Genomic DNA, 17,205 nt, shown 5'->3' on the forward strand with positions numbered 1-17,205 from the left:
TTCAGATGAGTAACTGATCTGATGATGTACATATAATTGAGTGAGCAATAACTCTAGACTAATATAAAGTTTTCTTCTGCTCATTAAGAACTCACACAGCGTAACTAGATAGCTAAATGGATAGAGCTCCAGCCTTGGAGTCAGGAGGACCTGAGTTCAAATGTGGCTTCAGACACTTGACACTTGCTATCTGTGTGACCCTTGGCAAGTAACTTAAACCTGATTGCTTTACCAAAAAGGAAAAAAGAAAGAACTCACATATTTCTTTATGGTGTTATTTGTGATTTATATGTTAAACAGTGGCAAGTCTATTTTCTTGAGCAATTATATCCAAGCGTGAGGCTTTTATATAATCTACAAGTTTTGGACCTACTCTTTCCTTTTGAACAATGATTTCCCTCACATATCCCATGGTTGAAGTGACATCATCAACTGTTAAGGATTATGTTAATTTAATCAGGAAGGTCTTTAAAATTTCTCTACTTTTTTATTTATCTAAAACTTTATTTAAAATGATAAATAGCATATAACTGAAACTAAGACTACTATTATTCATAATGGAGATAAAGTAGTATCAGCTCCAATAAATTCAGGGTGAAAAAAAGATATCCATTGTCACCACTTCTATCTGACATAGTATTAGAAATATTGGTTATAACTGTGAACCAAGAAAAATAAATCAAGGGAAGAAATACATGTAAAGAAGAAACAAAATGTCCATTTTTTTCACATGATATGATGATATACTTAAAGAGTCAAACAAAATTTAATGAAACAATAACTTTATCAAACTTGTAGAGTACAAAATTAATCCATGAAAAGCATCAGCCTTTTTATACAAGAGCTAAAAAGAGAAATTGCATTTTAAATTATTACCAAAATTACTTTACAATGTATAAATTATTTGGAAGTCTACCTTTGAAGATATGCACATGAACTATCTAAATACAACTACAAACACTTGTTTTCAAAAATAGACATACTTAAACATGAAAAATATTAATTATTCCTAAAAAAGAATATATATATATATGTGTGTGTGTGTGTGTGTGTGTGTGTGTGTGTGTGTGTGTGTATACTAACAATTACCAAACTGCCAAAAGTTTACTTTGTGGAACTAGCAAAAACATTAAGGAAATTCAAATGGAGGGAGGAGAAATGTCAACAATCTCAAAAGAAATAATGAAAAAAACAACTAGTACCAGATCTGAAACTAAACTATAATGGCTATAAAATCAATGTTTGTACTTATTAAAAATGGAGAAATCAGATAAACAAAATACTTGTACACCATACAGATCAATTATTACTAATACCATAGTATTTGATAAACAAGGACCCAAGATCCTGAGATAAGAAATCATTAATTCTGTGTAATTTAAAAATTTTTTTAATATATTTTGAGTTCTCAAATTCTCACTTTTTCTCACTCTTTCCCCTCCTTTAGAAGACAGGTGATTAGATTTCAATTATTAATGTGAATTCATGCAAAAAATATTTCTGTGTTATCCATGTTGAAAAATAAATTACAAAATAGCATAATGAAAATAAAGAAAGGGAAAATGTTTGCTTCAATTTGCATTTATATTCATCAGTTCTCTCTCTGGAGGTGGACAGCATTTTTCATCATGGTTCCTTTGGAATTGCCTTGAGTCATTGTCGTGAACGGATTTGCTAAATCATTTACAGTTGATCATTCTTAAAATACTATTGTTATTGTTTATAATGTTCTCCTAATTCTGCTCACTTCACTTTACATGATTTCTTATAAGTCCTCCAAGGTTTTTTTTTTTTTTCTGAAACTATTATGCTCATCATTCCTTACAACAAAATAGTATCCCATCATAATCATGTACCACAACTGGTTCAGACATATCACAGTAGGCAGGCATACTGTCAATTTCCAATACATTTCCACTACAAAAAGAGCCACTATAATTTATTTTGTACAAATAGATCCTTTCCCATTTTCTTTAATATCTTTGGGGTACAGATCTATTAGTGATATTAGCTGAGTCAAAGGGTATTCATAGTTTTATAGACCTTTGTGTTTAGTTCCAAATTATTCTCCAGAATTGTTGGATTAGTTCACAACTTCACCAGCAATGCATTAGGGTCACATTTTTTCTACATATCCTCCAACATTTGTCTTTTTTTTTCTTTTCTGCCATGTTAGCCAGTGTGATAGGTGTGAGTGGTATCTCAGAGTTGTTTTAATCTACATTTCTATAATCAGTAGTGATTTAGGGCATTTTTTCATGTGACTATAGATAGCTTTCATTTCTTCTTCTGAAAATTGTCTTCTTAGGGGCAGTTAGGTGGCGCAGTGGGTAGAGCACCAGTCCTGAAGTCAAGAGGACCTGAGTTCAAATCCGGCCTCAGACTAAACACTTGACACTTACTAGCTGTGTGACCCTGGGTAAGTCACTTAACCCTAATTGCCGAAAGAAAGAAAGAAAGAAAGAAAGAAAGAAAGAAAGAAAGAAAGAAAGAAAGAAAGAAAGAAAGAAAATTGCCTGCTTATATCCTTTGACCATTTATCAACTGTGGAATGTTGCTCACTTTTATAAATTAGGCTCAGTTCCTTAATTATTTGAGAAATGAGGCCTTTATCAGAAAAGGAATGTAATTTTTTTCCCAGTATTGTTTTACCTTTAATTTGGCTGTATTAGTTTCATTTGTTCAAAAGCCTTTTAATATCATGTAATCAAAATTATTTTTATTCCCATATTTTGCTTTATCTCTTCTTTGGTTATAAGCCCTGCCTTTATCCATAAATCTGACAGGTACAGTTTTTCATGCTTCTCAAATTTACTTATGATATTACTTTTTATATCTAAATCATTTATCTATTTTGAACTTATCTTGGTATACTGAATGAGAGGTTGATATATTACTAGTTTCTACCAAACTATTTTCCAGTTTTCACATCAATTTCTGTCTAATGGTGAGTTCTTACTCCTAAAAGCTTGGATTTTAGGTTTTATCAAACACTGGATTACTACGGTCATTTAGTATGTGTATTGTGTACCTAATGTATTCCACTCATCAATCAATTTATTTCTTAGATACTACAAGAATGTTTTGATGATTACTGCCTTTGTAATATCATTTGAAATCAGGAGCTGTTACACTGTCTTCCTAAACATTTTTTTTCATTGATTTCCTTGACCTTTTGTTATTCCAGATGAATGTTTTTACTATTTTTTTTAGTTCCATAAAATAATTGTTTGGTAGTTTGATTGGTATGGCACTGAATAAGTAAATTAACTTAGGTGGAATTGTCTTTTTTATGATTTCACCTAGGCCTATCCATGAACAATTAATATTTCTCCAGTTTTTTAGATCTTTCTTTGTACCAAAAAAAAAGTGTTCTAATTGTGTTCATCTAATTTCTAAGTTTCTCTTAGAACATAGAATTCCAGGTATCTTTGTTGTCTGCAGTTATTTTAAATGGAAATTCTCTTTCTATCTCTTGCTACTATGTTTTGTTTGTGGCATACAGAAATGGCGATTTAAGATAAAAGTTTGTATCTTACAACTTTGTTGAAGTTGTTTCAACTAATATTTTAGATGATTATTTAAGGTTCTTTAAGGATACAATCATACCTACAAAGAGTGATTTTTTTTCCTCATTGCCTATTTGTATTCCTTCAATTTCTTTTTTCTTTTCTTATTGCTGTAGATGATATAGGCATTCTTGATTCATTCCCCATCTTACTGCGAAGACTTCAAGTTTGTCACCATAATGGATAATGCTTGCTCTAGGTTTTAGATAAATGTTGTTGTTGTTGAGACATTTCAGTCAAATCCAACTCTCTGTAACCCCATTTGGGGTTTTCTTAGCAAAGATGATGGAGTGGTTTTCCCTTTCCTTCTCCAGCTTACTTTATAGATGAGGAACTGAAACGAATATGATTAAGTGACTTGCCCAGGATCATGCAGCTAGTAAGTGTCTGAGGCTAAATTTGGACTCATGTCCTCCTGACTCCAGAGCTACTGCTCTGTCTACCATGCCACCTAGCTATCCCTCTAGATAGATACTACTTATCATTTTAAGAAAGGATCCATGCATTACTACACTTTACAGTGTTTTTAATAGGAATAAGTCTTATATTTTGAGAAAGGCTTTTTTTGCATCTATTGATATGATATTATATTTGTTACTTTTGTTATTTTTATGATCAATTATGTTGATAAGTTTCCTAATATTGAAGCAAGCTTGCATTCCTGGTGTAAATCTTACCTTATCTTAGTATATTATCTTTGTGACATATTGCTGTAATCTCCTTATTAGCATTTTATTTTACTTAAAATTTTTACATCAGTATTCATTAAAGAAATTGTGTATACATTTCTTTCTCTTTTTATTGCTCTCCCTGTTTTAGGTAACAAAACCATGTTTGTTTCATAAAAGAAATTTGGGTGAAGTATTTCTTTACCTATTTTTTAATTGTTTATGTAGTATTGGGATTAATCATTCCTTAAATATTTGGGAGAATTCACTTGTAAGTACACCTGTTTCTGGGTGTTTTTTCATAGGGAGTTAATTGATGACTTGTTCAATTTCTTTTTCCAAGACACGGTTATTTAAGTATTAGCTTTCCTCTTATGTAAATCTTATTCATTTCACTTAGATTGTCAGATTTATTGGCATATAATTGAACAAAATAACTTCATAAAAATTTTAATTTCAACTTCATTTGTGGTATATTCAAACTTTTCACTTTTGATATTAGTATTTTGGTTTTCTTCTTTTAAATTTTAATTAAATTAACCAATGGTTTATATGTTTTATGGTGTTAGAATGGGTTTGGGAAGTTCACAAGGGTTTATATATTTTATGGTCTTACAATGGGTTTGGTAAGTTCACAAAGGAAGAAACTGATAATTTCTACAGTCATATGAAAAGAAATGTTCTAATCATTTATATAAATGCAAGTTAAAAGCAATTTTAAGATTCTACTTTAAAGAAATAAAAGAGGTGCTACATATGTGAAATGTAGGAACTTTCAAATGTGTTTAATGTGTTATTACTTTTATTTAAGTATTTTAATTTGTTTAAAGATACTTTTATGAAGTAGGGTATATTCATAAATGTATATAATATCAAAACTACAAAATATATCATTAAAAGTTTGTTGGAAAAAAGTCTAATATAATTCATTTTCCCCAGAAACATGTCTATTCATTTATCATTGGGTAGAATCTCATTTTAAGATTACCAATAGTCAAGTAACAATTATTGACAGACTACACACTATTCATTCTTAGCACAGTCTGTCTCCTTTCCTTCCATTCAGGCACTCTCTTTTCAGAAGCAGAAGTGGTGGTGGGGATTGCTTCGAGGGGCATGGAGGAGGGGGGTTGAGCACAGAGGACTTCAGGAAATTTTATTTTGTTTATCTTTTTTTGAGGGCTGCTGTAGTGAAAATAATTCACCACCACATAAACTGCCAACTCTGTGATGTTTCTCTTTACATTTAATTGAGTTGGTGCTTGGGAAAACATACTTTGTCTCTAGTTGGGTCCATCCTTAATTCTTTCCTAGCATTATATAAGCTGTAAGAAATTACATCCCAGTGGCATATCCGTCATGTAGGGATAGTCACCTCCATATGATAATGAAGAATCTGAGTAGAACTTTATGGAAGAATAAAAATAATAATGATAATGATAATGATTCATATAATAATTATAGAAATAATAGCAAATGTAAAGATAAATATTTCTTACACTCTAAATACACTTATAATTTTTATAGCTTTTATCTACATAATTTTTCATATCATATGCAATACCTTTATGTGCAGTAACTCTTATTTTTTTGTTTTTTGCTAGGTAATGGAGTTTAAATGAAGTGCCTAGGGTCACACAGCTAGTAAGAATTATGTGTCTGAGGCCAGATTTGAACTCAGGTTCTTCTGACTCCAGGGCTGGTACTCTATCCACTACATGTCTTCTAGATATATATGTATTGTTCTCTCTTAAACCCATTCCCAATGAAAGTAGGTTACCAGAACTACCCACCATCCTCCCCCATCTAATTTCTCTGTGTAGTTTCTTCCTCTTGCACTGAATTTGTATAAGGTAATTACTCTATTCCCATATGGGTTTTGCTTTTTTTTTTTAGGCAATTGAGGTAAAGTGACTTGCCCAGGGTCACACAGCTAATCAGTGTCAAGTGTCTGAGGCTGGATTTGAACTCAGGTCCTCCTGACTTCAGGGCTGGTGCTCTATCTACTGTGCTGCCTAGATACCCCTATGGTTTTACATTTTAAAAATCATATCATGCTCAAGTATACCCTAATCTTTCTTACAAACTACTCAATTACTAATGACATTCTTAGACATAACATTTTATATACATGAAAGGTAAACAGTGTGTCTGTTATTGAGTTGTTTGTAATTGGTCTTTTTATGTAACTTATGTTTCTCTGGACTCTTGTATGTCAAATATTCTATTAAGTTCAGTTTGTTTTTCTTTAAACAAAATCCTAGAAGTCAGTTAATTAAATATCCATTTTTTTTCATTCTGGGGGTTTCTGAATTTAACTATAATGTTCCTATGAGTTTACCTCATAGTATCTCTTTCAAGTGGTGATCGAAGGATTTTTTTCCATTTCTATTTTCCCCTCCTGTTCTAATGCTTCAGGAAAATATTCCTTAATTATTTTTTGTATCACAGTATCAAGATTCTGTTTTTCATCATATCTTTCAGGTAGTCCAATTATTCTTATGTTTTTTTCTTCATGATCTTTTCTCCACATCAGTTGTTTTTCTTATAAGAGGTTTCAATTTCTCTTTTTTTCTTCATTTTTTATATTTTGTTTTATTATTTCTTGGTCTCTTCTAACTTTGTTGCTTCCCCTTACCCAATTCTAATTTTTGAGGTATCATTTTCTTCCTTAAGATTCCGGATCTCCTTTTTCAATTGATTGACTTTCTTTTCATAATCTTCTGTTTTTCTTGGATTGTTTTTATTTTTAGTTTTTTTTTAGTTTTTCCTCAATCTCTTTCATTTGATTTTTAAAGTTCTTTTTAAGTTCTTCTATAAATTCTTTTGGGGTAGGTGACCATTTGACATTACTCTTCAGTTAAGAAGAGAGCTTCTTTGTTTCAATATCCTCCTTTAAAGATGAACCCTGGTCTTCTCTATTCCCATAATAATTTTCTATGATTGGATTCTTTCGCCTTTGCCTGTGTAGCTTTGGTGGTAGTAACTTAATTTTTGTAATCACCTCCAATCCTGGGGTTTAGGGGGTGGTGCCTCTTGACTCAGATCTTCTGTTCTCCCCTTTAGTCTGGAATCAAAACCAAATCTCCATCTCCTATGAGTGCCCTAAACCAGCAGTATCCTGCTCCACTGCTTCTTTCTGCACTCCCTGGGTGTGTGATGGTTCCTTCTCACCCCAGCTGCTCTCCACAACACACCTGGGTCTGGAGTTTCCTGTCAGCAAAGATTTCCTTGATCTTTCATGGTTCAGATGCCCAACTCCCCTCACTCTTCTAGGGGTAAAAGTTCCTTTGGCGGGGGCCAAGGCAGCCTCCCTACCCAGCTAGCCCCTGGGCTTGCCCTTGGTTCTTGTGATTAAAGCAGACCAGGGACCAAACCTTTTCTTGGGATTTTTTCTTCAATTCTTCTCTGATTGTCACAGGAGGACCCCTGTTATGTCCCTATTCTTATTTATTTTTACATTCTCTCTTTGTTTGCTTTGAGGTGCTATTTTATCTCTTTTGTGGGGGAAAATCTTGAGAGTTTGCAATTTTCTGTCCTACTCCTCCCTGCAGTAGCTCTAGTAACTCTTTCTTTTTTTAAATTTTCATTTTTAAAATTTTTTTTCAATATGCTTTTGAGTTGAAATTTTTTCTCCCTTTTCTCCCTCCCACCCTCCCCAAGACAGCACACAATCTGACATAGGCTTTACATTTACATACCCATTAAACATATTTTCACATTAGTGAAGTTGTAAGTAAAAATCAAAACCAATAGGAGGAACCATCAGAAAGATGAAACAAAACTCAACAGAAGGTAAAAATAAGTGAGAGTGATTCGACTTCCATAGTTCTTTCTTTCGATGTGGACGGCATTTTCCTTCCTGAGGCCTCTGGAGGTGTCTTAGATCCTCATAATGCTGAGAAGGGTTCAGTTTAACATTCTTAGTCATTGCATAACATGGCTGCTATTGTGTACAACATTCTCATGGTTCTGCTCACTTCACTCAGCATCAGACCATATAAGTCTTCCCAGGTTTTTCTGAAGTTAACCTGTTCATCATTTCTTACAGCACAATAGTATTCCATTACATTCATATACCACAACTTGCTCAGCCATTCCCCAATTGATGGGTGTTCTCTCAATTTCTAATTCTTTGCCACCACAAAAAGAGCTGCTATGTATATTTTTGTACATATGGGTCCTTTTCCCATTTGTATGATCTCTATGGGATATAGCCCTTTGGGCATAGTTCCAAATTGTTCCCCAAAATGGTTGGATCATTTCACAACTCCACCAACAATGGATTAGCGTTCCAATTTTCCCACATCCTCTCCAATATTTATAATTTTCTTGTTTTGTCATGTTGGCCAATCTGATAGGTGTGATGTGGTACCTCAGAGTTGTTTTGATTTGCATTTTTCTAATTAATAATGATTTAGAGCATTTTTTCATGTGACTATAGAGGCTTTAATTTCTTCATCTGAGAACTGTCTGTTCATATCCTTTGACCATTTATCAACTGAGGAATGGCTTGTGTTCTTATAAATTTGTCTTCTAGTAACTCTTATGATCTTAAAACTTTATAAGGTTTTTCCTATAGGTATTTGAATCTCATTTTACAGATGAAGAAACTGAGACGAGGAAATTAAATGACTTGACTTTGGATATAAAGCTAGAGGTTAAAAAGAAAAAAAAATTAAATCTTGAAGTAACATAAGTGAGGACTTGAAACTGATTGAGTGAAGTAATGTATTTCACCATTTTATGCCCTGAAAGTAGGGTAAAGCCAAATTCATGACTAGTTCCAGATTTTTAATAGAAAAAATAATAATATAGAATAGGTGGGCTTTTAATGATTTATTCAACATATGATAAAAATGTCTACATTACTCCTTAGAATCCTGACTCAAGTTATTTTGGTTTAAACTAGGCTTAATTCCTCAATTTCTCAGTTTTTCCAAGAAGCACGTTAACATTTTAAAGAGTTAAAACTGATTTATAGATGTTTGGGGATATAGACCTTGTCTACATCTCTCAAAAATTATTCAATATTTCAGGACCTGCTGGGACTATAATTCAACAGAGCAGCTCAAAGAAGGTAGAAAACAAAGCCATGTGATTTGTGTGGGAAATGTGCTTTGCAGAAGTGTTATTCAGATCATGCATTATCTATGGCTTTGCTGATTTTCTATTCAGACAATGCATGGAGAAGATGTGGCCAAAGTCCATGGCTCTTTAGTGACTTCCATGTATCTAATATTTTGTTGAGTAGGTGATTGCTATAATAGTTATTTAAAATTTTAACAAGTCATGTGATACATAAATTTCTGGCAACTTTATTCTACATACAGAATACTTAAATTACATCTAAGTGTAACACCTACTCTACCCTTTAAAAATACATGATAAAAATAAAATTGAGAAAGTGATATTAATCTTTTGTGTTTAATTTCTCAAAATATCCCATTTCTTCTGTTATTCTCAGCTCCTTTGCCAAAAGACAAATGAAACTGAGCAAAAACAAAAAAGTGCAACACATCTATCCAATCTATCAATTGTCAGACAAAATATGCAATGTTGTATACTGTCCCCACTTCTGCTAAGAATAGAGGGGGGGATTTTTCTTGCATTTTGGGGGCATCCATCTTAGTCACTACAATTTTACAGAGTTCAGTTTTATTGTTACTGCATTGTTATTCTTTCCATGTGTATTGTTTTAGTTGTATCTATATTCTTTCCTAATTCTGTACACTTTGGTTACCAACATTTCAAACATCTATTGAAGCTTCTCTTCATTCTTTAGATTTATCTTGTTATATATCCCATAGCTATTGTTATGCACAGTAAGAAACTGATGCTTCTATTCCCCAAATATATCCCAACCTTTACCATGGGTTATATACCCAACAAAATAAATTAATTTCTTCTCTACTTATGGTTTTATTAAATGCACATTTTTTTTTCGTTTGTCAGTTGTCATATAAAGTGACAAGTGCTCTATATTGGACTTAGGGCAGGTGACTTGGATTCAAATCCTGACTGACTTAATCACTTACTCGCTGTGTAAGCTTAGATAAATCATAGCATCTCTTAATCTGTCTCCTCATTTATAAAATTTGGATAATGAATTTTACACTAAATTTCCCCTAGGCATGTTGTAACAAATTGCTTTATTTACCTTAAAATTCTATTGAAACAGAAGCTGTTAATATTATTGTTACTGCTATTACATATTTTAGCATGAATTAATACATTACTATCCATTCCTTTATGAGATTAGTTAGCTGTCACTTACCAGACAATAGAAATTTGATGAAACGATAAATAAAAAGGTTAGGATTTGTGCAAAAGGTCATAGTATTCTGAAGCATCATTATTGCTTGTGACTGAGAGGAAAGGCTCAATTTCAGGTGGTGCCATAAAATGGGGAATCTTGGGGTGCTGAGGCAACAAGAAGGCGTCTGAAACAAAAGTCCTCAATGAAAAAAGTGGGAAGAGAGGATGATGAAGAAAACCTTTATCTCCTTTACAATTTTTCCAGTACTGCCCTGTTTAGGAGCATTGAGGGGAAGGCAACTGAAAATTAATGGAGTAAAAAAGAGTTGCAAGTTTGTGAGCAAGTTCATATCAGTTAGCCAAATGGGACCAACTCACTGAAAAGAAAACACATAAATGAATGAGCTAAATGTATTTCAGCTGCAAGTGAGGTGAGAGTGGAGGGAAAATTGGTCAAAATTCGAAAAGAAAAATAAATCTTACAAAGTAGGCAATAAAAAGCATTAAGTGCAAAAATGAAAGGAAAATTCAGAATTTTTTTTAGGAAAGATTAAGACCAATTAAAAATACTACACAAATGTAAACATATCCAACTTTAAACATGAAAATCTTAGATAGAAGGATGAGTTCACATAATTAACATTGTATAACACTTCATTGCTCTTCTTTCTGCCATTATTTTCTTTTCATATTCCTTATCATTCATGGGATCTATTCTTCCTAAGGCTTAAGTCACTACACAGTCCAGGAAAACCTCAATTTAAATACAAGGCATGGAGAATGGATTTTTCTAGTTAATTGTATTTTCTGTTACCTACTTTTGTTACAAATCTTTATAAAATGTTATAGATTTTTTCCACTTTAGGTGAGATCAAAATGAACATAATTTAATCTTTCTTTAAGACTGGGACTGAAGAATTATTTCACACAGAAATCTTATCATTGTATATTCAGATAAGCATAATTAAGTTTGAATCTGGAGTGATCTATGATAAGTATAGGGAAGCACATTTTTGAAATATAAAACTGATAGATAGTTGCTAGATTAAAATACATCTTCAGCCTTAAATTCAAGGTCCACAACATTCTGTGGTTTACCTATCTTTGCACCTTTCTTTTATATTACTTCCCTTCATGCACTCTTAATCCCACTCGTAGTATAACCTTCTATTTCCTGGATGTGTCTTTGGACAGTGTCCTCATGTCTAGGGTGCACTCCCTCTTCTTTCTCAACTCTATATCCCAGAATTTTTTATTTGCTGAAATATACATATACATAAATGTGTGTATGAGTGTGTGTATTGCATGCTATACCAGATATTGTGCTACAAGTAATGAGGCTATACATAAAATCTATGTGGACCTTACATTGTAATAGGGAAGGCAATATATATGGACGAGTAGTGATCTGATTAGTATTCTCAGAACCAGGTTTGGAAAGTGTGGAGAAGAGAGCATGGAGATGGGGGGGGCAGAGCCAAGATAACAGAGTAAAAGCAGGGACTTAGTTGAGCTCTCTCCCAAACCCTCCAAATACTTGTAAAAAATGACTCTGAACAAATTCTAGAGCAGCAGAAGCCACAAAAACACTGAGCAAAAAAAATTTCCATCATAACACAACCTGGATGGTCAAAGGGAAAGGTCTATTGCACAAGACTAGGAGAGGAGCTCAGTTTAATGTGGGCCATGCAGGCAAAGACTGGGGACCAGCAAACCTAGAGCAAGCCTCAAGTGACTGAATCAAGGGGAGCTGTGGTGGTTTCTACACTTCTCAATCACAAATGCCAAAGACGACTTAGGTAAGTGGGAAAGGTCTGTTGGACTTGGGTGAGAGAGGAGCATGGTCTGGCCCCAGTCCTGGCACAGTCCCAGGGCAGTGGCTGCTTCTGGAGCTCTCAGCCCACAGATGGTGGGTGAACTAGCAGTTGATCAGAGGGGGATTGAAAGGATCTTTTGCTGGTGCTAAGGCAGGATTCTCTTGGTGTGCCCATGCTAGGATCTGGGTCCAGTCCTGGGAGGCAGTCCTGGGGCAAGGAGGAGCACTGGCATAGAAGAGCTTGTGGCAGAAGTGAAGAGGGAACCCTCATCTCATTTGCGGGGCAGAAAAGAGTGCTTATGGTCTCTCACAGACCAGAGCATGGGCCAGGAAAGGAGTAAACCTCTCTTCTTAGATCATACCACCTTGGAAGAGCTGAAAATGTAGAGGTCCCTAGAAGTATCTCTGCAAACAGCCGCACAAAACCCCTGAATCTTGGGACAGTATACCTCCACACTGAAAGCAGAGCCTACCTTAACAAAGAGTTAAAAAAGTGAAGGAACTGGCTGGGAAGATGACCAAACAGAGGAAAAAAATTCAGACTATAGAATCTTACTTTGGTGACAAGGAAGATCAGAACATACAACCAGAAGACAATAAAATCAAACTCCTATATGCAAAGCCCCCAAGAAAAATATGAATTGGTCCTAGGCCATGGGAAAGCTCAAAAAGGATTTTGAAAGTCAAGTTAGAGAAGTAGCAGAAAAATTGGGAAAAAAATGAGAGTGATACAAGAAAATCATGAAAAATGAGTAAACAGCTTGCTAAAGGAGACCCAAAATAAAAATGCTGAAGAAAATAACACCTTAAAAAGCAGACTAGACCAAGTGGCAAAAGAGGTCCAAAAAGCCAGTCAGGAGAAGAATACCTTAAAAAGCAGAAGTGGCCAAATGGAAAAGGAAGTACAAAGCTCACTGAGGAAAATAATTCCTTAAAAATTAAAATGGAGCAAATGGAAGCTAATGACTTTATGAGAAATCAAGAAATATAAAACAAAACCAAAAGACTGGAAAAAAAAAAAAGAAGACAATGTGAAATATCTCATTGGAAAGACAACTGACCTGGAAAATAAATCCAGGAGAAATAACTTAAAAATTATTGGACTACCTGAAAGTAATGATCAGACAAGGAGCCTAGACATCATTTTTCAATAAATTATCAAGGAAATCTGCCCTGATATTCTCAAACCGGAAGGCAAAATAGAAATGGAAAGAATCCATTGATAACCTCCTGAAAGAGGCCCCAAAAGGAAAACTTCCAGGAATATTATAGCTAAATGCCAGAGTTCCCACATCAAGGAGAAAATATTGCAAGCAGCCAGAAAGAAACAATTCAAGTATTGTGGAAACACAAACAGAAGATTTAGCAGCTTCTATATTAAGGGATCAGAGATCTTGGATATGATATTCCAGAGGTCAAAGGAGATAGGATTACAACCAAGAATCATCTACCCAGCAAATCAGTGTAATCCTTTAGGGTAAAAATGGATATTTAGTTATGTAGAGGAAATTAATGAATTCTTGATGAAAAGACCAGAGCTAAATAGAAAAATTGACTTTCAAATACAAGACTCAAGAGAAGCATGAAAAGATAAAAAAAAAAGGAAAATCATAAAGGACTTATTAAAGCTGAACTGTTTACATTCCTACTTGGAAAGATGATATTTGTAACTCATGAGACTCTTCTCATTATTAGGGAGGTTGGAGGAAATATAAATAGACAGAGGGTACAGGATGAGTTGAATATGAAGGGACAATATCTAAAAAAGAAAATTAAGGGATGAGAGAGGAATTTACTGGGAGAAGGAGAAGGGGAGTGGTAGAAGGGGTAAATTACCTCATATAAAAGAGATAAGAAAAAACTTTTACTGTGGAAAAGAAGAGGGGGGAGGTGAGAAGGAATGAGTAAACTGTACTCTCATCAGATTTGGCTTGAGGAGGGAATAACATGCACACCCAATTGGGTATGGAAATGTATCTTAACCTACAGGAAAGTAGGGAGTAAGGGGATAAGAGAGGGAGGGGTGATAGAAGGGAGGGCAGATTAAGGGAGGGGGTTATCAGAAGCAAACACTTTTGAGAAGGGACAGGAACAAAAGAGAGAATAGAATAAATAGGGAATGGGATAGGATGGAGGGAAATATAGTTAGTCTTTTACAACATGACTATTATGGATGTGTTTTGCATGACTGCACAGGTATGGCCTATGTTGAATTGCTTGCCTTCTCAATGAGGGTGGGTGAGGAGGGAGAGAGGAGGGGAGAGAATTTGGAACTCAAAATTTTAAAATGAATGCTAGAAGTTGTTTCTGCATGTAACTGGGAAATAAGATACACAGGCAAAGGGATAGAGAAATCTATCTTATCCTACAGGAATATAGAAGGGTAAGGTGATAAGATGGGGTGGGGAATAGAAGGGATTACAGATTGGGCAAAGGGAATCAGAATGCAGGCTGTCATGGGGTGAGGGGAAGAGAGAGATGGGGAGAAAATTTGGAACTGAAATCTTGTGGAAGTGAATATTGAAAACAAAATAAATAAATAAATAGTTTTGGGTTTTTTGTGTTTTGTTTTTGTTTTTTGTTTTTGCTAAGCAATGGGGTTAAGTGACTTGCCCAGGGTCACACAGCTAGTAAGTGTCAAGTGTATGGTCTGAGACTGGATTTGAATTCAGGTGCTTCTGACTCCAGGGCCAGTGCTTTAACCACTGAGCCACTTAGCTGCCCCAATAAATGAATAAATTGGAAAAAAAAAATTAAAAAATAGAAAATCTGACTTTCAAACACAAGATTCCAGAGAAGTATAAAAAGATAAACATGAAAGAGAATCATAAGGGACTCAATAAGGTTGAAGTGTTTACTTTAATTTGGGAAGATGATGATATATATAACTCCTTAGAACTTTATCATTATTAGAGCAGTAAAAGAGAGAGAGAGAGAGAGAGAGAGAGAGAGAGAGAGAGAGAGAGAGAGAGAGAGAGAGAAAGAGGATATGAGTGTGAATAGAATATTTTGGGATGATCTAAAAACATGAAAGTGGGTAAAGGAGGAAAAGAAAAGTGAAAGAGGGAAATTATTTCACATAAAAGAGGTTCGCAAAGAAAATCTTTTATATGTTAGGGGGAAATGAGGAGATAATGGGCAATGCTTGAGCCTCATTCCTGTTGTAAATGGTTCAGAGAGAAGACTATATATACACACATTCAGTTCAGTATAGAAATCTATCTTACCCAACAGAGAAGTAGAAGGAAAAGAGGATCAGAGAAAGCAGGAATGACAAAAGGGAGGGCAGATTAAGGGGGCCTATTGTCAGAAGCAAAAAGTCCTTTGAAGAGGAATAGGGTAAAAAGAGAGATAGAAAGGCAATAAGAAGAAAATCAGCTGGACAAAAATGCACATTTAATAATCATAACTGTGAATGAATGGAATGAACTTACTCATAAAATGGAAGCAGATAGGAGAATGAATTAGAGATCAGAATTCAATAATGTGTTGCTTACAAGAGACACATTTGAAACAGAAAGACATACACAGAATTAAAATAGGAGTCCTGGAGCAGAATATATTGTGCTTCACAGCTGTAATTTAAAAAAAAAGGCATGAATACAATCACCATCTCAGACAAAGCAAAAACAAAATTATATCTAATTGAAATAAATAATCATTGAAACCACATTTTGTTAACAAGTACTGTAGATAATGACATAATTAAAAATTACAGCAAATTTCTCAGATAAAGGTCTCTTCTCAGGTATATGGGGAACTGAGTCAAATTTATAAAAATTTCCAAAATTTATAAAAATAGAAGTCTCCAGTTGATACATGGTCAAAGAATATAAACAGGTAAATTTCAGAAGAAGAAACCAAATCTATGTATATTCATATTACAAGATTATCTAAGAGGCAGCTACGTGGCTCAGTGGATAGAGCTCTGGCCTGGGAGTCAGGAGGACCTGAGTTCAAATCCAGCCTCAGATACTTGACACTTACTAGCGTGTGATCCTGGGCAAGTCACTTAAACCTGATTGCCTCACCAAAAAGCAAAAAAAAAAATCATCTAAATCACTATTAATTCAAGAGATGCACATTAAAATAATTCTGAGGTTCTACTTCCTACCTCTCAGAAGTGACAAATGCGGGAAAGGATGTTGGAAAATAGATAAACTGATGAACTTGTTGGTAGACTGTGATGTAGTCCAATTACTCTGGAGAACAATTACAACTATGGCCCAAAGCCTATAAGACTGTGATCCAACAATGTTACTGCTTGGTTTGTATCCCAAGGAGATCAAAGGAAAAAGGGATATATGTATGTGTGTGTATACACACACACACACACACACACACACACACACACACACATATATGTATGTATGTATACACACACACACATATATACATATATACACACATATATACATATATACACATATATACATATATACACATACACACATATACATACACATGTGTGTATACATACTTAAATACATATATATAGTGCATATATATATATGTATATAAGCTATTTTTATGGCAGAATTGTGAATTGAAGGGATGCCCATCAATTGGGGAGTGGCTGAACAAGTTGTGCTATATGAATGATAGAATACTATTGGATTATAAAGAATGATGAGAAGAGAAGATGGCAGAGTAGATCAGAAAACTTTTGGCACTCGTAATTTCCTCTAAAAAAGAAAAAAAGAAAGACAGAATATCACCCCAGAGCAGCAGAAATAAACAAAGGGTAAAGCAGTTACCTTCCTAAAACAGTTTAAGAAAACCTCATAAAAGACCTGAACTCTAAGGGCTGAGGTTTGTATGGAATGAAGAGCAAATCCCTCTAGGCAGACTCTGCAGAGTCAACAAACAACAAGCCCTGAAGGCAGCTGGGTTG

This window comes from Phascolarctos cinereus, unplaced genomic scaffold, assembly GCF_003287225.1.
Source record: "Phascolarctos cinereus isolate Bilbo 61053 unplaced genomic scaffold, phaCin_HiC Scaffold_7;HRSCAF=346, whole genome shotgun sequence".
Lineage (NCBI taxonomy): Eukaryota > Metazoa > Chordata > Mammalia > Diprotodontia > Phascolarctidae > Phascolarctos > Phascolarctos cinereus.